General features: G+C 38.3%; 1 protein-coding gene across 30 annotated transcripts in view; it reads right to left on the reverse strand.

Annotated features, from left to right (window-relative positions):
• MBNL1 (muscleblind like splicing regulator 1) overlaps positions 1–24,110 on the reverse strand; it is a 222,363-nt gene that overhangs the window by 173,000 nt on the left and 25,253 nt on the right. For 23 of the 30 annotated variants that reach the window (XR_011567543.1, XR_011567542.1, XM_070793037.1 and 20 more), the window contains exon 1: positions 21,007–21,145. The exons of 3 other annotated variants lie outside the window; for them this stretch is intronic. The gene's annotated coding sequence lies outside the window, so the exon portion shown is untranslated. Of the gene's footprint in view, positions 1–20,340; positions 20,462–21,006; positions 21,148–24,110 lie in introns of those variants that run through there. 4 more of the 30 variants (XM_070793022.1, XM_070793081.1, XM_070793075.1 and 1 more) reach the window with 3 other exon arrangements.

Below are 24,110 nucleotides of genomic sequence, written 5' to 3' on the forward strand. Positions count from 1 at the left end.
GAAGTGGAGGGCATTACTTCCAGTCTAAAAAACCGAGGTAGGTATATACTCTTGTATGATTTTGCAAAGGGGCATGTGTCCCATTAGAAAACAAAACACTCTCCCCTCCTTTTACCCTCCTCAAACTCTTTATCGGTTATTAAATAACAGTTCGCAGAATAAAGAGGAACCTGAAACTGGATTTTCAAAACACTTAAGATGGTTGGTTGGCAAAATGCGGGCATTTCTAATGCTTTTATTCTCTTTTTGACAGTGTGCTTTTACCATGTTGTCAGAGTATAAATACAGTCACAACTTCTCAGGAGATAAGAGCAAGATTCTATTCCTAGGATTTTGTACTTTCCAAAAGAGTATATGTACTGAACACACTTTGAACAAACTAATATGGCAACGTGAGGTTTGGTTCCTCTGTCGAACAGGAAAAAAAAAGACAATCCCTTTCTTAAGTATTTTAATCACCCATAAGGTTCTGTGCATTCTAGAAAAGCTGTAACACATGAGGAGATCCGAAAAGCTGACTACATCCTTCTAATGAGACAGTGATTAAAGCTGTATGTGCTTCTACCAGCATCATATGCACTTAAAAACCAATGACTGGCTTTCCATGGCAAATCACAACACGTCAGTAACTGGCTAATAAACTCCAGTAACTGCCAACAGTTTATTAACAGCAACACTTTCTGTTCTGTCTGGGAAATTAGAGATTCAGTTAGATTCTCGAACTCTCTATATTGGTCACCCAGGGGTGACTTATAAACACATATTCCTTGGACCTACCCTAGACCTACTAAGGGTAAAGAAGATCAGTAATCTACATTTTAAGCAAACTCCCCAGGCTACCCTTAATCTCATTAAATTCTGGCAATCATAATCAACTAAAGTTAAAAGACTACTTCCACCAGAAATTGTTTACTGCATTTCTACCCAGTAATTTCCCAGAATATCTGCCCTGAAATGATGGCTTATTTGAGATTTGCTGACATGCTTTTTGATTATATTCTATTAACTACTTTAGAAAATCAACATGCCTGCAAAATGTTATGCAAAGTTCTGTTATATTCATTTTTTTCAGTGTCATAACTGAAGGTTTATTTTTAAATATTTCATTATTTTCAGAACATCACTGGCAACTAGAAATTTGTATGCAAAGGTGATTTTATATCAGAGTAAATAAAAGACTTTTATACACTAGTCACAGATGTCTGTCCTTCTCTCAACAGAATGACCTTTGAGGTTACACCACCAAATGGGCCAATTTTGTATCATTTCCTTTTAGATTCTGCTTATAAGGGACTGTTACATTCATTTTTTAAAATATTATTTTAAATCAGGCACCACACATGCCCCTCCACATCATCTAAGATACTACTCATATCATCCTACTATGTCACAAACCTCTTATGTTTCAGTTCTGCTCAAGAGTTCACACCATATAAAAGCTACTTAATCTGTAAAAAAATAAAAAGTACCCCAGTATATCTGAAAGAGTATATTGAATAAATTCAAAAAAATAATTACTTGGTAATCTTAAAACTTCCCATATCTTTCTATCATTAAAATGTCAAATATGTATATACATAAATATATACATATATACACAAATATATAAAATAAATAGAGACAGTGATATTTAGGCTCCACATAGTAAAATTATTTTGCAAAAAGAAAAAACAAGCACTTAATTACTACAATCTGATAAAATTATTAATAGTATAAATAAATAAGAAATAAACTGTAATGTATGTATGGGAGTGTAGATATGCATGTATGTTTGTATACGTGTGTGTGTGTGTGTGTGTGTGTGTGTGCATCCAAAGAATAAAGAGAAACTTTATGTAGGAATTAGTCAAATCATGCTCTTCATATATAACTAACACCTGGCTCTTTATTTAAATTCAAGTAAAACCTCTGTATTCAAGTTAACAAAGGGAAAAAGACTTAAATAAGACTTTAAGCTTCCTTCAACAAAACTACAAACTATGTTTCTTCATTAATAACTCCTGGAGAGATTACCTTCTTGAGAAGTTGGTCTGTGCTACATTTCTTCTTGATTTACTATAATATCTGCAAGATGGTCATCTTGTTCTTTAATAAAAAGTTTTGACTAGAGGAGCCACTTGGAAAAATTTACTTTTCCCCCAGAACTCATACATTCTATTATTAACATTCTCCTATCAACAATAGGAGATAATATTGGGAAAAGGCAATGGCACCCCACTCCAGTACTGTTGCCCGAAAAATCCCATGGATAGAGGAGCCTGGTGGGCTGAAGTCCATGGGGTCGAGAAGAGTCAGACACGACTGAGCGACTTCACTTTCACTTTCCATTTTCATGCATTGGAGAAGGAAATGGCAACCCACTCCAGTGTTCTTGCCTGGAGAATCCCAGGGACGGGGGAGCCTGGTGGGCTGCCGTCTGTGGGGTCGCACAGAGTCGGACATGACTGAAGTGACTTAGCAGTAGTAGTAGCAGATAATATTTGATTCACTGGTATACAATTTACTTTCATATGCATTTTGCCATTTGTTCCTCATGACTCTAAAGGATGGTTATATTATCTTGTTCATTTGTGAACAAATAAATTAAGGCTGGCATGGTTAAGTGACTGACTCACCCAAGCCTCCTAAGCTAACTGAACAGAACAATCAGGATCCAAAATCAGATCTTCTGATTTGAAACTTAAAATTTCAATCACAACACATGCTGGCAATTTAATACCAATCTTTGTAGAAATGACAACAACCTTAAATACAATAGAAGCCAAAAAAAAAAAAACACCAGAGAGATTGGGTATAGAGTTGGGTATGGTACAGTGGCCATGACTACATCCTTAGTGATTTGCTCTGAGAGGTAAGTGAAGGAGCAAACCCTGTGTGTAGAATCTGAAGGAGATAAGATGGCCCCCTTCACAGAGCTGAGAGAAAAATGCTCTTTTCCTTGTATGTCCATGGGGTGTACACTGGACACTAATATGTATACTTAGAAATGTGAGAATTACACACTACCTCTTATCGGTTTCTTCTTAGGACTGCTAGTTTAGTCTTAATCTAGTAATCAATACATTGTTGTTTAGTTGCTAAGTCATGTCCAACTCTTTTGCAATCCCGTGGACTATAGCCTGCCAGACTCCTCTGTCCATGGGAATTCTCCAGGCAAGAATACTGGAGTGGACTGCCATGCTCTCCTCCCGGGATCTTCCCAACCCAGGAATCGAAGCTGGGGCTCCCACATTACAGACAGATTCTTAACTGTCTGAGCTACCTGGGAAGCCCAAGGATACTGAAGTTCTCCGGGGGAACTTCCTGACCCAGGAACTGAACCAAAGTCTTCTGCATTACAGGTGAATTCTTTACCTCTGAGCCACCAGGGAAGCCCAAATAATACATTACAGGGTCCTAAATACTCAGTAAATGATTAAAAGATGAGTTATTAAGGAAAAGGATCTTTGGGCATGATTTTATTTTCATCTGTCTGCTTTCTGAGCAAGAGCATACCTTTCCTTCAGAGCTTTTGAGGACTTAAAATCTATTAACAGAAACCTTCTGCATAAGGATAAAGGAAGACTGCTCTGAAAGCAACACAACTGAATATATGCAAAGCAAGTATGCTTACAGGAAGACTGATCTGTATCAGCCACTAAAACAGTGTTTGAAAAGCAGTGAAGGAGATGGAATAACTGTCTGAAACACTTCTAAGCAATGCAGAAGCAGAGAGATTTTTTGACAGCTGTTAAAACGGTAGAAAAGTATACTAGGGAGAAAGCACTGAAGGTCTGAAATGGCGTTAAGTGATACTTCTCTTTACATGTAACAAAGCTGTTCTCTAGTAGTTACCTTACAGCACACACACACAAAAAGGTAAATATTAAGTTGTTTTCTAATAAGAAAACCCAAAATCAAAACAACTTTAAAAATTACAATCTCAGCTCCACTGCCTCAAAATTATCTCCTTTGACAAAAACTGCAGATGTCTACTCCTCTAATAGTGCTCTTTTTTAGTTCTCTTTCTTTCTTCTCTACTATCCTAGGAAAAAAATGTTTTATTTAAAGAAATCCAAATATATCCAACATACACAATAACCTTACTAAATAAATATTAAGGATAAACAATACATAGATAAAACAGTATATACACACTGATTATATTAAAGTTTATGGATGATCTTGTATATGTAGCCTGGAGAAGGCGATGGCACCCCACTCCAGTACTCTTGCCTGGAAAATCCCATGGACGGAGGAGCCTGGGAGGCTGCAGTCCATGGGGTCGCTAAGAGTCAGACACGACTGAGTGACTTCACTTTCACTTTTCACTTTCCTGCATTGGAGAAGGAAATGGCAACCCACTCCAGTGTTCTTGCCTGGAGAATTCCAGGGACGAGGGAGCCTGGTGGGCTGCCGTCTGTGGGGTCGCACAGAGTCGGACATGACTGAAGCGACTTAGGAGCAGCAGCAGCAGCAGTATATGTAGCCTAGATCTAGGGGGACTATATGGATCCAGCTTTCAAGAGTTTATTGCTTTATTGGGGAAATAAAATTAATACACAAATAATTGCACATAAGAAAGAAAGTGCTGAGAGATAACAATAAGGCTTGGTGATTAAAAGAGAGTCAGGGTGGTTTCTTGATGGATAAGACATCTAAAATGGGCCTGGAAGGATGGGTTTCATTTGATTGGATACAAAAACGAATGGCACTCCAGGCTGCAGGAATACAAGGAACAAAGGCTGGGACAGGAGAAAGCACAGAATATGAACGCTGGAGGAACTGGTCAGTGTGAAGCACCATGTGCAATGGGGCTGGCAGAAGATAATGTTGGAATCTGGGGCTGGAACCAAACCAGTAAGGGCCTTGAAGGCCAGAATGAAGAATTTAGCCTTCATTTCTTAATTATTTGGAATCCATCCATTCCAAGATTTCACTCAAGGGCAGAGTCAGAATATTTAACCAAATACCCTAAGAGCTAAGAATAAGACTGTACATGGGATATAAAGAGATCTTAACAAATAAACTTGGGATTTTTCTACTTCCTAAAGCTTTTGCTTTAGTCTCCAGAAAGCCGAGAGATAAATTCTGTTCTCAATTTCATCTCAAGTACTTGTTTCATTTCTTTTCCTTCTGATTTGTCTTTTCATAGTCTTATTTGATGTGTGCTTATTGGAGAAGGCAATGGCACCCCACTCCAGTACTCTTGCCTGGAAAATCCATGGATGGAGGAGCCTGGTAGGCTGCAGTCCATGGGGCCGTTAAGAGTCGGACAGGACAGAGCAACTTCACTTTCACTTTTCACTTTCATGCATTGGAGAAGGAAATGGCAACCCACTCCAGTGTTCTTGCCTGGAGAATCCCAGGGACAGAGGAGCCTTATGGGCTGCCGTCTATGGGGTTGCACAGAGTCGGACACGACTGAAGCGACTTAGCAGGAGCAGCATCATAGTAAGGCAACTAACATCCTTTTTTTTTTTTTTTTTTTTGATGAAGTACACGTTACACATAAATAAAATTATTTTAACAAATGCCCTGGTATCAGGTAAGGTTGTAGATCCAACACTTAAAAAGTTTTACAAAGGAGAAATCAGAACCCTCCCATCAAGTAAAACTTGTTCCTCTGTAAATATTTCAGTGGTAAATGGCCACAGCAAATTAGAACACCCAGTTTTTGCAGCTGACAACTATTCTAAAATCTACAACTGTTGGGTTAAGCAACCTATCTTCCTGCCTGGCTGTCCAGTTTGACCTTCCCTGTGAATCAGTGTTTCTACTATGATGCCAAAATGACCTTCTGAAACTTACAAGGCTTCCAAGGCTGCAGATATTTTCAGCTGTATCAGCCCTGGCTGTCACAACATTCTGCATGATATTAAGTGGCAAAACTGGAGCCTCCTGTACTAGCCTGACCTTTTAAACTCTACAGTATTGTGCTGCCACTCAAAATTGAGTTTTCCTTTTCTTCGTACTTTGTGATGCTACTCCTCTTGCTTACTTGGAAAGCAGTCATTCTAAGCATAAAATGGCACCTTCCTTACATGAAAACAGAACGCTTTACTTATTCACAGTAAGCCTAACACTGATAGAGGCTTTAAAATAAATATTTACTGCCATCTATAAATGATACCTTTTTAATCACAGAAAAGATTATTTAAATTCCATAAACAAGATTATTTAAATTCTGTGGCGACAAGAATATAATAATACGTCATTATTTCTGCAATGGCCAATTTGAAATTTGAGAAATGTCTGAATTTTATAATTGCACTTTTATAACTGCATCTGTTTATGTTAACCATTATGTATTCAATGCCTAGCACAGTGCCTAAAACATAAAAGAATCCAAATTAATATTTAAGTGCATGTTGCAGAATCTGAATGTTTAATTATACTTCATTTATCACAGAACTATTGAACTAAAATATAGGTGCTAATTTTCTTGCCAAAAAATTAGTATATTAGCATAGAATATTTATCTTAAAAAACATGCCCGAGAATTCCTGGTACATGAAGGGAAAATATTTTTTAAATCCATTTATGCCAGGTCATTTACCAACAGAAAATTATTGTGCAAACAGGATAAAGTCTAACACCAGTAGAGGAAAAAAGCAATAGAAATCAATTCACTAAGACAGAGGGACTAAGATTCTTAATAACAATATCTATCAATTATTTGATCTCAAGCCTTAATAACTATTAGTAATAATAAATTTAGATTTACACATGTATATTAGAGTATCTTTTCTTTTGGCATACTGTATTTTCACAAATCTTACTTATAATCAGTGCAAAGAACCACACAAAGTGTGGTTGCTATTGTTCAGCTGCTAAGTCATGCCTGATTCTTTGCGACCCCATGGACTGCAGCACGCCAGGCTTCCCTGTCCTCTACTATCACCTGGAGTTTGCTCAAGTTCATGTCCATTGAGCTGGTGATGCTATATAACTGTCTCATCCTCTGCCACTCTCTTCTTTTCCCTTTAATTAAATATACTTCAGAACAAACTTGGTGACCCTATTGGTGAATGCATCCCTTAGTTCCATGAATTTACTTTGTTTCATTTTCAGCTATAACCTATGGACTACTTACTTCATAGTCCTTTATGGAATATACATGTAAATAGGATATAACATATGTATCTGTACACATGACACACTCACAGACATATTCTAATTACTCTGCTAGAGATGGGGGGAAGTGGGAGAAGTTCAACCGAAATTTCCAAGTGAATACCCATTCTCAGTGAAATGTTTATTTTAATGTTGGTAACAGATTTCTATTTTTAAATGATGGGAGAAATAAACTGAACTACCCTAATGCCTTCAATAATGTAGCTGACTAAATTATAAAAGCATTTGCAACACTGTTCTATGGACTCAAGACACTTCTCAAACTGTGCCACTTCAAGCCATACACAGGATCAATTGGCAGAATGCTATGTCATTCAGAAGTGACACCTGAAACTCACAGGTGGTAATGATTTTGAGTCTAAAAGTAGATTTTGCTGATCTTGGCAAGTGCTGGAGCAGAGGGTATTAGGTGTGAGTAGAACTAATACTGAGCAAGCCACCCTGACAGATTAGGCCATTCGATACTGCCCTCCTTTCCAAGCCAGGGAAACGTCAAAGTCCACTCCCTGGTCTCTGCTATTTTATGACCACAATGATTCAAAACCCGCCTTTCACATCCTGCCTCCTTCATTAAGTCTCTGCAGACCTAACCTGGACTGGGCCTCAAGTGTACACTGCTGTGAGTGCTTGTTGACTCAAGTCGTGGCATCTTGATGGAAACAGACAAACCAACAGCAGAACTGGGTTGAGAGCTCAGCACACACAGTACCTTAATACATGGCCCCTGAACAAATTATGTGACCTGAGCCTTGCTGAGCCTCCATTTTCTCACCTGTGAACCAGAGACAGCCAGCCATGCATAAATCTCACAGTGCTATGTAAGAACTTCGTATAGTCACATAAGTAAATGAATAAGTGCCTACGAAATAAGCTATTTTTATAATTATTATAACTGCTGAAGGTCTGGTCTTTTGTAGTTCTTGTTGTATTTTCATTATTTTGCAATGGATGGAGCTTTTCCTTTGGGCCATAAACTTCAGAAAAGCAGAACCCATATCTCTAATTTCTCTTGAAAATTTCAGCCAAAAATCTTATCATGAAGCTTTTTCAGCAGGGGTCTTTAAATAAATGTTTATGATTGCAAATGAAGAATGGCAAGCAACAGAATAAAAATCCTGGTTTCTAACCTGCTGCTGCTGCTAAGTCGCATCAGTCGTGTCCAACTCTGTGCGACCCCATAGACGGCAGCCCACCAGGCTCCCCTGTCCCTGGGATTCTCCAGGCAAGAACACTGGAGTGGGTTGCCATTTCCTTCTCCAATGCATGAAAGTGAAAAGTGAAAGTGAAGTCGCTCAGTCGTATCTGACTCTTCATGACCCCATGGACTGCAGCCCACCCACCAGTCTCCTCCATCCATGGGATTTTCCAGGCAAGAGTACTGGAGTGGGGTGCCATTGCCTTCTCCGGGTTTCTAACCTAGAACACAGAATAAATCCTGGAAACAAGTAACAAACACTTCACAGCTGAATGGGGCCTTATAGAACCCATGCACAGTTGCACTTTCACCATTTGAGAGTTGGGAAGCTAGCCTCCAAAATACAGCTTTCTTTTCTGCACACAAAGAAAAGCCAAAGGGAAGAGAGTCTCATATATCTAAAACCTTCTGTCACTAAAGTTAAATTCGTTAAGACCTAAAGCATATCTCTATCTTAAGATTTTTTTTTTTCCTGTTAACACAAAAGTTTCAGTCTCTGAAACCTGAAGGTCAATACTGAGTGTCTTTATCTCCTAATCAGGAGTTAGTATGAAGACGCTTCAGATGAATTATATGTCCCCACCTTTCTATAAAAATGCCGACATCTGAACTAAATTAATCTCTTCTGTCTGTCTACCTTACATCTGGGTCATGCTTATTTATCAAATACTTAAACAGAAAGAAAAATAGCTTAAGTACTGAATCATGTAATTTTAACAAATTATGATTTGATTTTTTGTCTTCTATGTAATATACAAAGTATGTAAAGAGTTAATGTGTCTACTGGATGATTTTAGGCAAATTCCACACTCTGCCCACAAGCAGCCTATTCTTGGCTCCTCCATGCCCACTTTGTTTTGCCCGTACATTACTTGTGAATATTTCCATCACTACACTGAAACTACTCTGAGAAGAGGATATACCTTACTCACGTCTTTATCCTCTGATAGGTGGATAAAGCATGAGAGATGGCACATGTACAACTACATTCAATAAATCTTTTCTAATATAAGTGCTTTCCTTTGAGGCCAAAAGCAATAGCATACAGTTCTTTCAGGCTCCTTCTCTAAAGAATACATAATTTTATTTGGTGTATGTTCAAAATAGCTCATGAAGAGAGGGATTTTTTAGTAAGGGACTAGCTGCAAGACAAGTCTTCAATTAATTGTTTATCTTTTTTTAATATCATAAGCTCTGCCACATAGGGACAGAGAGCACAGATTATTGTGTGAAGATGATGCAACATGAAAGCATAAAATGCCCATCTTGTTGTTCAGTCACTAAGTCATGTCCGACTCTTTGGGACCCCACGGACTGCAGCACACCAGGCTTCCCTGTCCTTTACTATCTCCTGAAGTTTGCTCAAACTCATGTCCATTGAGTCAGTGATGCCATCCAACCACCTCATCCTGCCATCCCCTTCTCCTCCTGCTCTCAATCCTTCCCAGCATCAGGGTCTTTTCCAATGAGTCGGCTCTTCCCATCAGGTGGCCAAAGTATTAGAGTTTCAGCTTGATAAACAAATTTAGCATGTACTCTGGAGCTAGGCCTATCACTTCTTGGTGAAAATTTTATGGCATCATGTTACTGGTGTGAAAGTACATTATCTTTGCAAAGCTTCCTCTGGGAGGATCCCAGATGGCCCAAATGCAATGTTATAATGGGTCACACTACTGCATGCCTTTACCATATCTGCCAAAAGCAGGAGGCCTGATGTGTTTTGCTTTGCTTTGGTTTTTACAAACCTAAAAAGTAATGATCACAAACAATTGGGCAAATTCTATACCATGTGTATTAATAATCCAATGTCAAAGCAAAAGAACGAAATGTATTAGCCAGCCTTTTAAATTAAATTTATATCTTCCTGAGTCATGTCAATTCCATGGGCGAAGTTTCAAATTACTGTATCATAACTATACCACATTCACTCTCAGCAGAATCATAAAGGGGAGCAGAATGCTATCTCAGAAGTGAAGAAGTACCTGGCTTCAACCACTCATCAGGCTGTGTGAATTTTGGCCTGTAAGTTAACCTCTCTGAGCCTTAGTTTCCTCAACGCTATCAAGAGGATGGTGGTTCCTACCACATAAGTCCGTTCCCTAACTGTGCAGCACTGTGAGCAGGCTCTTTTTTTGAAAAGACCATCTCATATACAGAAGATGCTCGAATTTGGAAGCTAGCCTCATTCTCTTCATACCTTTTCCCTCCATTTTCTGAAAAGATTGCTTAATCTTCACCCTGTCAGGTATCCTCCTCCACAGAGGGGATAGCGATCCTACATGCTAACCACTCAGTTCCTCAAAGACTTCCCTCTTTTCATTTCCTCCTTTGGTATTCAATCGTATGGTGTCAATACTGACTGTACTGTTAACTTCTCATGTCTTTCTCCCCAACTCAATTATATGTCAACCAAGAATAAAACCTATGTAATTCTCCTTTGGGACCTTCTCTCCTGACCTACTATAATCCTTTACTTCTAATAGGTGCTCAGCAAATGTTTGTTAATTGATTACTTAGTAGAACATAAAGAATGATTTCCCTATATCGCCTTATTATTAACATAGAAAAATAGCCTTTTAAGTGAAAAAGACCTCAGCACAGAGTAAACTTTAATCCATTACTGAGAAACAGACACAACAGTCTCTATATTAACTGCTTCCAAAACAATATTTACTTTTAAAATCCAGTCCTCAAACCATTAATATATTTCTCTGGGAGAGTCATTTCCCATGTGCAATTTTCAGTAAATGTGGTCCTTCTGAAAGAATTATGCAGAATTCAATTTTTTTTCAATAATCTCCACTATTGTTCTGGCTATTTCTAATTAATTTTCAGAAAGGTCCTATTTGGAAATACCTCAGAGAGGTTCCACAGCTGGGTTACAGATCTGCTTGTATTCCCAGTTGTTCACTTTTGCTGTGCTCATCCAATCTTTCAAAGTCTTCTGGATAGGGTATGTAATACCAATTATTTAAGACCAACTGTCTTATTTGAATGCCACTAAGTTGACAATGCAGCTTTTCCTGAACTTTTTGAGCAATGAAATTCAAATAACAGCTCAAAATAATTTGGAGTAAATTTACTAGTTAAGATTGGCCCATGAGTTGGGAAGGCAAAGAAGAATTTCTAATCTTAGTACTATTTAATCTTATTTACTTTGAAATGAACATTTTCTATGCATTATCTAATAATTCAACAAAAATAGATTTTTACCGGACCTTTATAGCACACAGCCAAAACCAGATGGGGCAAAAAAAAGTCTAATAATAGAAAAAGACACGTTCTAAGTGTGGTTTTCACATAATACTAAAAGGCATATAAACAAAAGGCAAAATGGAAACACCGTTAACATTATTTTCTCTACCTCTACATGTTGTATTTAAAGACATACACAGTGCAATTTAAAAATTATTTTCCGTGGACACAGACTATCTAAATAAATTAAGTGATAAGTATTTATAAATGGAATCTTTTTCTTGGAAACTCTTGATTTCATGAGAATTTCTCTATGTATATTAAATACAGTCATTGCTCTGACATGCTCAACTTAAACTCTTAAGCCACTTACTTGTAAAAAGCACGTAAATGCCTTATATAAAAAGGCCTACGAGTACTCCTGTAAAGCTTTCTATTTTATTTGAAATATAACTATCCTCCCAACTCCAGGTAACTGCTAACTCAATGCAACTGCTTATTTATTTCCGTATGTAAATCATTCTGTTTATAAGGGTGTCTGATTATTAAGGATCTTTATTTCCAGGAAACAGAGTATCATTGATACCTTCCCTAAAATAGCAAGGTCTGAGAAGTATAAATGTCAGCCACATTGAGCACATTGCAAACTTGTTTTATCATGTATCTATCTGCCACCTGGTTTATCACTGGGGATCATTTACACCAGTGTTCTGCATGAACTTTAAAGGGACCAGAACTGCCTAGCTGTCAATAAGACATTTCCCAGCAAACAACAAGATACCCCTAAGATGAAATGACGGTTACTTTAGAATGACCAATTTGGGATAAAGAATTTAAATACCATTCTTTAATTGATTGGATCCTGTGTTTTAAAGGAGCTTGACACAGAAATGAACTGTTTTTAAGAATGTAACAGGTATCTTCCACCTAACCAAGTTACAGTCCCAGATAAAACATAATTTTAAGTGTTTTTCTCTAATGTTTTAAAATATAGTGCTTTATATGAAAAGAGCTCACAAGGAACAATATGATGAACACGGATAACATTAACAAAGTTTTAAATAAGGGATTTTGGATGAAAAGTTTTAAAAATTCTTACTATACTCTTTAAATCATCTTTAATATCTCCCATCACCTTTAATATCCACATCTAATCAGTTGATACATCCTGTGGACCTGAAGCCTGTGACTTTTTCCCCAGAACACGTGTCCCTTCATTACCTTGTTATTGTCCTTTTCCAGCCCCTCATCTCTAGCCAACAATTTCCATTTCATCCTGTGTATATCCTACTCTCCCTCGAAAAAACGTCACTAAAACACAACACCCGTACGTTACTTGCTAAAGCAAATGTCTCCTAATGTTCCCACTGTGCCCTGAACTTCCTACCTGGTCCTTAGTATTCTCCAGAGTGGAGCCCCAAACTCCCTTTCTCCACTGATTCCCTATTTCTTCTATCCTATCACCTGCCCCTCCCCAGGCCCCTTATCTCTCTCCTCTTAACTTCCTATCCATTCTTCCGGAGTCTCCTCAAATGCTGTAGCAAGAGTTGCTCTTGTGGATTATTCCAAATGTCTACAGTCTCAATCTCCTATCAGTACCCGAGTATCTTTTTAAATTTTGTTTTTATTCTTTCACAACTCTAGAACTGGACTACCTTGGTTCAACTCCCTGTTGTGCCACTTCCTAGTTAAGAAACCATGGGCAACTAACTTTGTGCCTCAGTTTTCTCTGTGAAACTGAGATAGTACCCATCTCATAGGGTTGTTCTGAGGAGTATGTAAATTAATTCATACACCTAACCCTGGCACAAAGTAAGTAGTCCAAGATGTTAGTGATGGTTGTTAAAGCTATTATCCTCATCACCATTCTTTGTAATGATGGCAAGCAAGACCAAAAAAAAAAAAAAGGTTAAAAATATGGAATTGGAGTTAAAAAAAAAGTCTCACAATTCTGAAAATGGCAAAGCGTTTAGCAGTCACGCTAGTCACTATTAAAAGTCAAAAGGGGAATTTTACATCTGTCACAAAGATTAAATGAGATATTTTGTAAAGAAATGTATAGCAAATGGCACTTATATTATTAACTATTATTTACATGCTCATAATTTTACAGAGGTAGAAATTAAACAACAGAAAGAGTGAATGTTTTTTCCCAGTCCACATACCTAGTCACATCTGGTTTGGTAAAATAAAATCCATACACTGTGAGATTTTTGTGCCCCATCTCCCAAGTCTATTACTCCTTTTAAGATATAGACAAAGTGTAATAAATATATAAAAATATAATAACTTGTAAATGATAATAACATCAATATCACCTCTTGTATTTATAAAGTACGTCATTTTTCAAAACAAGTACCCCCAAATGGGCTCTGGTTCTACCTGAACTGCAACAAACACTGGACTTTCAAAACAAATGTAGACACAGTGCTCACAGAAACTGATATATCATTTCATAGGATGGCTTTTTTAAACTAAAATGTAGTAAACAGAAATATCAATGAGAGAGTCTGTGTTAGAACACTGAGTTGCAAAGTCACTTAATGGTTCAGAGCTTTTTCCACCAACTTTCCCCTCCAGCAGGCCATCTGCCTTCCTATTATATCTGTGGTCACCTTGATTATCACCATCCCATCCCAGACTATCTTTCTACTAGGATAAGGGGAGCCATCCACATAGAGTGCTAAAAGGTCATTGTAAAGGTAATTCTCTTCTTGTAATCGGATAAGACAGAAACAAATAAAATGTTAACCTATCATTATTACTGTGATCAACAACGCTGATAAACAGATTGCTGAATATTTGACTTGATTAAATTTTAAATTTTCTGGATACAATAAGCCGTGAACAGTTTTTAAGTTTTAAGTTCAAGAAGTATCTTTAATGATGTTCTAAATATGAATATGGACTTCTTAATGCCTCATTTGGCAGTCTTGTTATTTATCCTGCTTTTGACGTGTTTTAACTATTAAACTGTAAAGTCTTTCACCGTTTCGATTTCCTCACACTCCCACTGCATATACTATTGTTACCACACTTTTTCCAATTTTCTAGAAGAGTCTATTCAGTTATAATCACTGTAGACAAATGTTAGTAAGGAGGAATTTTGAGTACAATAAGTAAACACAATGTTACCACGTCTTCCACAACCACATACTTAAAATATTTATGAACTACTTTTAAAACCCACAAAATTGTATTCACAATTGTGACACTTCTACCAGTGCCTGAAATCATCATCTATATCTTGTTTTTATTTCTTCACTTTCCTATTCAATGTCACATTAAATTGGATACTCTGGCTGTCTCTGATTAAAATCTCCCTGCTAATATATATTTCTCTCATTGCTTCATTCAGTATAAAACATTCTCTTTCCCTAAATGAAATCACTTCTTTTCTTGGTACATTTTAGTAATATTTTCACTGCTTAACTTTAATATATAGATTTTTTTTTAAGCAAATGACCTTGTAACTATCAGTTTACTTTAAACCTAGCTTTTCCCTTGAACAAATTTTCTATGCACTGTTTACCCTGGTTACCCACTTTGGTTTTCTGATACATTTGTAATTATTTGGTAGCTTCAAAAACTGGTATTTTATGGTATTTAACAGTAGTGTTAATGCCAAAGCTATCAATATTTTACTACAGGACATCTGAAAAATATATATTTCTACCAGCAAAATGAACTAAATAAATGAACTAGAATATGTATGAAAATCATGCCTAGATATTAAATATAAACACATTGATAATATGGAAACATCACTGAATAGATATAGTTAATGCTGCTTTGACAGAATAATATTTCTATAATATCAAAAAATGAAGAATGTTTTTTGTTTTCCACTATTTATGCATTAGAACTGTTATATTTATTACATGTATTGGTCAGAGCTTTCTTTATCTCAACTTACCTTTCCTTAACTCAACTTCCATACAATGTTACCTAGGCACCGTTTATGAAATACCTGTTCGCACTTTACAGTTATTTTCAAAACTCTTAACTTCCCCTACAAGACTGCCACCTCTTTGAGGACAAGATGTATCTTGATTAAGTTTGGTAGAGCTCACTGAACCTAGCTTGTTATTTTTGCCACAATATATATTTTCCTATGAATCAATTTTACAAAATAAAATATCTCAAATCAGCATGTAATGTTTATTTCACATGATTAAGTGTGTTCCCACAATCCGAGAATTTTGTTAGCTCTTTAAAACAAGTTCACTCGTAATTATATGAACTATGAATTAAATAATAGTTCAACTATTTTAAAAGTGGAAAATATAGTAAAGGTCCAGTGTCAAGACAGATTTTTTTAAGAATCCTTTGGAGAAGAAATATCATTTTGTGACCTCAGCTAGAGAGGGACTGGAATGGAGTTGATATACATGGACACAGCCTTTGGATTACATAGTATTTTCTATAATCCTTTTTAATAACATTATGTTACTTAATATCTAGATGATTTGAATAAACTGGCATTGCCTTGGGAACAGTTTTATATTCATATATATATACTCACACACAAATTGTACCCACACTTGATGGGACTGTTTACCTTATTAGCTATTATTCACTTCTCTGGGTATTTAAAGATGGAACTCTCAATTTCTTAAAACAATTGTCCAAAGAGATGACAGTTTTTCTTTTAGAGCATATACATTATTTGAAGCATGACACTTATTTCAGAAACATCTTCACTTTAAAAAAAAATAATTGATCACAGTGGGAATGTAATTTTCCACTCTATCCAATATGGCTACATTTCATCTTGAGGTTAATATATCCTGAATTCTTTAACAAAGGATCATCACAGAAACTGAGGATAAGAGCTCAAAAACAGTGGAAAAAGTACCAAAAGATAATGCTCATACTGTAAATATATATCCTTCAAAGGTTTTTCATTTTTATATATGTCATAGGCAGAGGTAATAAGATGCCTTTCAGAAAACATGAGTAGTTATCTGAAACAAATGTAATGCAATCATTAAAAGACTAATGATAATATGCAGAAAGCTATTATCTCATTACTTGTTCAGGGTTTTTTCAAGGATGTAGCTGTAATGTTTATATAAATGCATATTTTTTATAATATAAAAGCATGACATAAATCCCAAATTTCCTACCTCAACTCTAAAAATATAAAATATGTCTAGAGACTTTTAGTGCCCTATGTCAATAGCTCTTCTTAAATCCTTTGCTTTGCAATCAATAATTCTCCAAGCATTAGTGAATCTGCTCCATGACTCATCAGAAACGATCTACAAAGTTAATGGGGATCATTGTTCCCCAAAGGCTCCACATGCATTGACACTAATGGCAGTTATGCTTCTTGTGGTGGGAGACAGATTCAAAATTCGCACCAAGCCGGGAGGTAAGTCTTCTGAGATTCTCCATAAAATCTGCCCCCTCTTCCCCAGCAAAGAAGAATCCATAGGCTCCAACATGTCTCATATATTTAGTATCCTTCAAGTAAATAAAAGTATGCTTATGTTATATGGATTTTTTTTTTCAGTTTAACACTCACTGTGTATGACAAAATGTACTTCAGTTATGAAAATATCTGAGAGGAATGTTTCCAGGACCTATGCCATTGTGCTTTGTTTACCAGTCAGATGCTTTCTCAAGAATGTGTTCAAATTATAAAGACAATGTCTCCGTATATAGGAATTCTTCAAAGCCCAAAACATTACCAAAGAATTGTATTCTTACCTTTCCTAGTATTCAAAACAATGCCCACTTCCCTACAGGTGAAAGTCTTTCCTTCTTGTGAATGTATTAATCTTTGATTAACATACAGTCAGGAGTTGTTTGGATTTATTAGGTGTTTTTATTTTCCAAGGAAGGAAAGTCATAGCAAAGGAAAATATATATTAAACATTTGAAGATAATTGCTATTTACTGAAAATTCTATTTTAAAATAAATTTCAGTGACTCGTTTGTGTTTGGTAACTTTGGGACAATGATAACTATAGAGTCTCTAAAATGTTCCTAACTAGCAATCATACTCTATTCTGGCCTTTGAGAGGTGTTAAGACTCATCCCCTAATTATAAGCCTTTTCTCTGCTATTACTACCTCACCATTAAATCTCTAAACTAAACAGTAGTTTTGAGGAAATAAAAATAGATGTTAGGTGGTGTGTTTTCTCAAATTTTAGTTACAATGGGTAAGAAAGATGAAGTATTCCTATGTATAATAAACTTCTTTAGCCTGTGAAAATGAAAACCCCTTTTACTGTGTTTTATCCAGTAAATTCTATTAGGCTTTCTCCCAGAATACCGCTTTCTTGCTTTACTCTAGAATAGCTCTGTCCAATAGAAATACAATGCATGCCACATCTGTTATTGTAAGTTTCTAGTAGCCATATTTTCTTTTTACTTTTTTTTTTTTTTTTTTGGACCACGCTGCAAAGCACATGGGATCCTAATTTCCAGACCAGGGATCAAACCCCCAGTGCCCTGCAGTGGAGTACAGGGTCCTAACCCCTGGACTACCGGGGAGGTCCCAAGTGGCCATATTTTTAAAAAAAGAAAATGAAAAGAAACAGATAAAATTAATCTAACAACATATTCTACTGAAACTAATAGATTCAAAATGTTATCACTGTAATATATTATCACTATAAAAATATTACCAGGTATTTTACATCCTTTCCTTTGTACAAAGTGTTCAACATCCAGTTAGAACAAACTTCAATCCAGATAACCACATTTCAAAGGCTCAATAGTCACACGTGGCCAGTGGCTACTATATGGACAGCACATTCCAGATTTCAAAACCATGAAGCTTTGTGGCCTAAAAGTTCACGATTTAAACTTTTCCTATGTAATATCCTCTATTATTGCTATTGCTGTTGGGATTTTCTATTGAGCCAAATATTTAAATGACTATATTTCATTTCCTTCATCTGCTTCCCTGACCTTTGTATCTACTGGCCACTCTGACGCCTCAGAGTACAAGAAACTCCAATCACCTATTCTTTTCAGCTTCTTCTAAGCAAGATCTGAGACAGTCTCTCACCTCCGCATCTTCCCATCACCAAGCAGAAAGCCAGAAGGTGCAGGAAGGCTATTCTGTTTCCATAAATAGATACATCAAATACAGGCCTAATGTATGGCAACAATGATAAACACAAGGGCAATTTTTTTTGTTTACAAAAAAGATCAGAAATTTTCTATAACAAAATAACACACTCATCTTCAGTCAGAAATACAATTTTACTCCCTTCCCACCCCCATCCCAGGAGAAACTTTGGGATACTCTGTTCTTGTTCTGGAACAGAATCCAGTGTTTCATGTCATAGGAATTCTGTGCCCAGAGGAAGAACAGAATGTTGGAATCAAAATTTAATGAATTCAACTTGGAGCCTAAGTTTGCCCCAAATGTGGAAATGTAAACACAAGCAATAATATCTCAAAGCATAAAACACTTTGGAGTCTGTTGGCATGGCTGCATAAGAGTATCACACTAGATGTGTATCTGCACACAAATTTTATCTTAGTTCCATGAGAAAAAAAAAAATTAAACCAGGCATATGTGAGGTTTTCTGAGTCTCTTCGTCATAATAAAACCTGATTATTCTGTCTTAAGTGACACTGTAATTATAGACGGTTGGATGAGCAGGTTTTCTAGTGCTGACCCAACTTGTTCCTTAAAACACAAACGGCCACTTTTGTGAGGAAACCCCCCATTAAATAAAACTAAAAGCTACGTCTATCTTTTGAAAGAAGGCCTAACAACACGCTAAGTAATTAAAAAAAAAAAAAAAATTCACCCCAGTGCAACACTGATGAAGATCAGAATGCCGGAGTCTTCCTAAAAAAACAGTTTTGAGCTGCAGTTGTCACCAACTTTAAGAAAGCGAAAATACAAGTGACAACATTGTGCTTTCACTGCCTACAAAATAACTTTATTCAGTGTCTCTGGCTAGAGCACCGCATCAGAGCCATTCTAAGTATTGAGCTAAGTATTCCTAGGGTGAGTTTTACAGTCCTTGAACTTTCATTTTAACTTGTCTCAGTGATAATATTTTTATCTCAACAGCAAGACAGGGAGAAACACCAACGCTCTCAGCAACCCAAAGAGATAACAGGGAGTGGATCACTTAGCCTGGTATAGAATAGTTATGTACTAAATACCCTCCGTGTATAAACAGACACTGTGTTCAAACCCAGGAGGGAGGAACACCGCGTCCACGGGTGTAGAATTTCAAAGCACATTGCGGAGGGCCTGCAAATTCAAAGGCATTAATTATGACTTCTCTCTCGGTGGATTAATTTGCTTAAGAAATTCCTCCGAGTATAGCAGAGTTTACCATCCATTTGCTCTGGACTTGTCCCTGGGCTGGTAGATACACAAAAGGCAGCGGCAATAACCTTGCTGGCAGCTTCTTACTCAATCTTAATCCTAGGGAAGCACACTCCTCGGAAATACACCATAGAATCCTAGCAGCCGCATATTCCCCCCGGCCCGGGAGAGACTAAAGAACACAATTACTCTTCTAGCTCCACCACGCTAGTTGTAAAGTACTGTGAGACGGGCAAGCATAAACTCCACCATATACCTGCTTGCCATACAGGCTCCGGAATCGAAGTATTCTCACATGACACATTACTACCAATAACAGATTCCGGCTCCGTTTAAAAAAGAGAGAGAGAAGGGGAGGGAGGGGACGCGCTACATATTTATCCTGCTTTTGTCTAAAAAAAGAAAAAAACAAGACAAAAACCCCAGAACCCAAGTCCTAACTACTTTTCATTCTTTTCAACCTTTCATGAAAGCAATTGAATCAACCAACTGCGGCTCCACCCAGAGAGCGTCTATACTTACTTTTCTTACAGTTTTTGAGTGACGCACTACAAAACGATGGAAAAAAAAAAAAAAACAGGAGCCCTCTCATGCAGGGCGTCTTCCGCCCTAAAAACTTGGCAAAAGGCAAACTGGACTGAAATACAGCACTCTCCATATAAGGAAGGCCAGCTAAACATGTCATGCGTAATTTATGGGTAGCAGGCAGAGAATTAACCTTTGCGTGCACATATTTGGCCCAGATGAAAACCGGGCTGGATGGCAGCCTCGGGAACAGGGATGCGGGACCTCTAGGGAGAAACCGTGGCTCGCGGCTGATGGACTCGCATCTCCCCCCTCCCCCGACAAAGGCCGTTAAGTTGTAAGTACACTTCCACGCACCTGTTTCTTTTACCGCCCTCCCCCCCTCTTTTCTTTCTTTCTCTTTGTTTTAGGCTGCCAAGTGGGAAGCTGGCAGGGCTGACAGTGTCCGCAGAGCCCGGGGAAGGGCTACTCGGAGCTGGGCTGCAGCTGCAACCTCCCGCTGTCCCTCTAGCTCGAGATGGTGTGTGATCGGAAACCATCCAGCGCGGTGAGCCGGCCCCAGCCTCCTTTCACTTCCTCCTTCAGCCATGTACAGTCCCGAAAGAGTACGAACAATGCAGAGCAGCAGAGCAGCACGAGCAAACTGGGAAAATGGAAACTTACCTCTCACATTTTTTTCCCCCTCAGAGGCAGCCAGACTGCCGAGCGAGTGCCCAAGGCATTGTGGGAGTCATGATTCCAAGAGGCCCGCGATTTAAAATTGAACTTGTCAGTTCCCGGTCACGGGAGCATTGTGAGCGCCACAACTCATTCAGCTGCAGTGAAAAGACTGTTGCATGTCGCTGTGCAGCCTCTTATCGCCGAGGTCTGGTTTCCGCTGCTGCTGCGCGGCCCCTCCCCCGCCGGCCCAGCCCCACCAGGAAGCCCTGGGCGGACTCCGCGAGCCCCGGAACGCACGCGGCGACAGAAAAAAAAAAATGCTCTTCAACTTTCCGCCGCCCGGCGGCTCAGCCCCCCGCCACCTCGCCACCCCTCAATCTAACAAGAGTCCGCCGGGGGTGGCGGTTGCCACTCGCCCATCGGCGCAGAAAGCAAAAGGAAACCCGAGCCGGCGCTGGCGCGGTGCATCCCCGCCGCCTCCCGGTGGTATCTTCCATCTTATACGTTCAACACTGTAACCTCCGAGCTATAGTGCCCACGGGACGCACCCCTGCTACTTTCTGATCCTTGAGACTGGCTGGGCAGACAGATAGGTTCGTATTTGAAAGCGGCGGGTGGATGGGGCTTGGTAAGGCCGTCGGCAAGGTTAGACTGAAGGTGAGTCTCCAAAACTGGATAAAACAGTAGGAGCTGGTGGGGCTGGCCGCCTTAAAATGCACCACGCAGATTTCGAACCTGGATGGCCCATAGACGGGAAAAACATCCGCAAGACTGCCAGTGTGTATCTTTCTCCAGGAACAGGGTGTCCACGGTTTGGGAATTCTACGGTAAAACTGTCACACAAGCACGAATACTCACATACTAGCTTCCCATCTACTTTGTAAATAATATTTGGACTGTAAAACCCCCTTTCACCCCAACTCTGCATTATATGATATATAGAAAGCAGAGACTCCTCCTTCCTTATACAATATTCATTTTCTGAAATACTAGAATCGTCCGAGGCAAATAAGTCATATTATTGCTGGAACAAAAGAAAACACAGCCCCAAATCATAATTCACTGGGTGTTAATGAGATTTAACTTGCCTTCACTTTGAACGGAAAGAATCCTGGACTATTGTGATGTGATCAAGTTTTAAAGATTTGGAGGGCAGAATTTACTTAGGATTTAGGGAATAATTATTCAACGGTGATTATAATTTTTAAACTTTTTTCTATGTTTTGAATACAGTTTAGGAGCAAACTCTACCTATCGTGTGATGTTTCTACAAGTTTGTTAGGTTGTTTTAAAGATGGTGGGGACGGCTGAAGGAGGAGAAGGAAAAGCATCGTGAAAGGTGCCGAAGTACAAAACTACTTCTAGAGGTATTAATAATGACTTGAGTTCTCTACCCTTGGCTACATCCACAAAACACTGAGTTAATATTGTGTACTGCTCCCTTCCAGAACAAATAATTTAATTAATTAGATGGTGCCGCTTCTCAGTATTAATCATGAAAAAGTACCCAAGTGCACACCCAGTGGAAGCAAATTTAAAAGGAAACCGACACTTTCTCAAAGGACAGGGATGGGCATTCTCTATCTGCCAATTAGGAGCTACCCCAAGCAATGAGGACTTCCTTTCTTCTAATTCAGCATTCATTTCAACAACTACATCAATAGCCTGCTATGCCAGAGATTCAAGAATGGATAACAACATAGAGTCCCTCCCCTCAAGAATACCTCTACTAGGGAAGAGACTGGGGAAAAGACAAATTAATTAATTCTGGCTGAAGGATAAATGCTAAAATGATGGGAGGCAAGACCAAGGTGCTTTCAAGTAGAGTCAAGAAGGCTTCCTGGAGGGGTTGTTTTAACAGGTGCCTTAAAGGGGGGTATAGAAATTATCAAGATGAATGGAGAGGTGAATCCAGGTTCTGTGGGAAAAGAGCCTGGCAAATACAATGGAACTGCTAGTCTTGGGGTTAGAAGTGAGCTGGATACTTGTAGGAGAGTGGCAGCAAAGTGAACTAAAAGTAGGTCTGTATTCACCCAAGGAGTCTCAGCTTTACTCTGAAAACTGTAATAATCTAGCTGAGTTTAATCAGCAAAGAGATAGGTTGAATTTGGACTTGTATTTCAGAGGGATCCTGTGGCAGCAGCTTGGAGAGTGAATGGGAGTGTGGGGTGGAGGCTGATGGAAGAAGGGTGAATGGGTGTGGACAGACTGGAAAAATGACTCATGCAGGGAATGAGGAAGGGAGGAGCCTTGGGAGACTCCCAAGTCCCTGGCTTAACCTACTGGATTGTTTGCTACTTGCTTTTTAATTTTGCCTCCATTCTCCATGACAACAGAGACTGACTTCAGAGCTGGGCCACCTGTGCATGTGCTAGCAGGTTGGAGGCCTTGTCGGCTTCCACACGCCTCTCCTCAGAATGACCAGTGAACCGCCAAGGGCTAATCCCAGTTGTAGGAACTTCTTTTCAATTGTTCTCAGACCCTTGCAGACTTCCAAGTCAGAGCTTTGGTGTTCTTTTTTCATGTGGGCTAGAAAATTTGCTGTTTGGAGCAACATGATGAAAAACAAGACTTTGAACCTGTGTATGGTGCCAGAGGGGAAACTATTTTTCCACTTCAACACTGGAGGAGGGGGAAGTTCTGGGAACAAAAGAGAAATTGAAACTGAGACAAATTTTCTGCTCCACTGCACAGAATACAAAGAAATACAAGAAAGACCCTTAAGTGTTAGGAACAGTAGAATAAACATCCTAGTAAATGACAAAGAAGAGGGAAAAAATGTTATTCACACTAGTAAAGGAAAAAGGGGTGGCTAAGAAAACTCATACAAAGCAGTTTTCAACCCAGGACTCCAAAGTGAGTCCAAATAAATTGTGATATAAAACTTCATTATCACTGGTCTAGCTTAATTTATTGTCATTGATAATATCATAACATGAATAATGACATTTAACATTTCGAAGCAGTGTAGCAAACACCAGATACTATGTTAAAAATATTAAATCATATGGCCAGCTTTCACTACCAGTAGCATGCTAACCACATTTCAAATTGTGAAAATTATTAAAAAATCATTATAGTAATAAAAAGTAAATAGTTCCCCATTT

The sequence above is a fragment of the Bos indicus genome, chromosome 1 (genome assembly GCF_029378745.1).
Source record: "Bos indicus isolate NIAB-ARS_2022 breed Sahiwal x Tharparkar chromosome 1, NIAB-ARS_B.indTharparkar_mat_pri_1.0, whole genome shotgun sequence".
Taxonomy (NCBI): Eukaryota; Metazoa; Chordata; class Mammalia; order Artiodactyla; family Bovidae; genus Bos; species Bos indicus.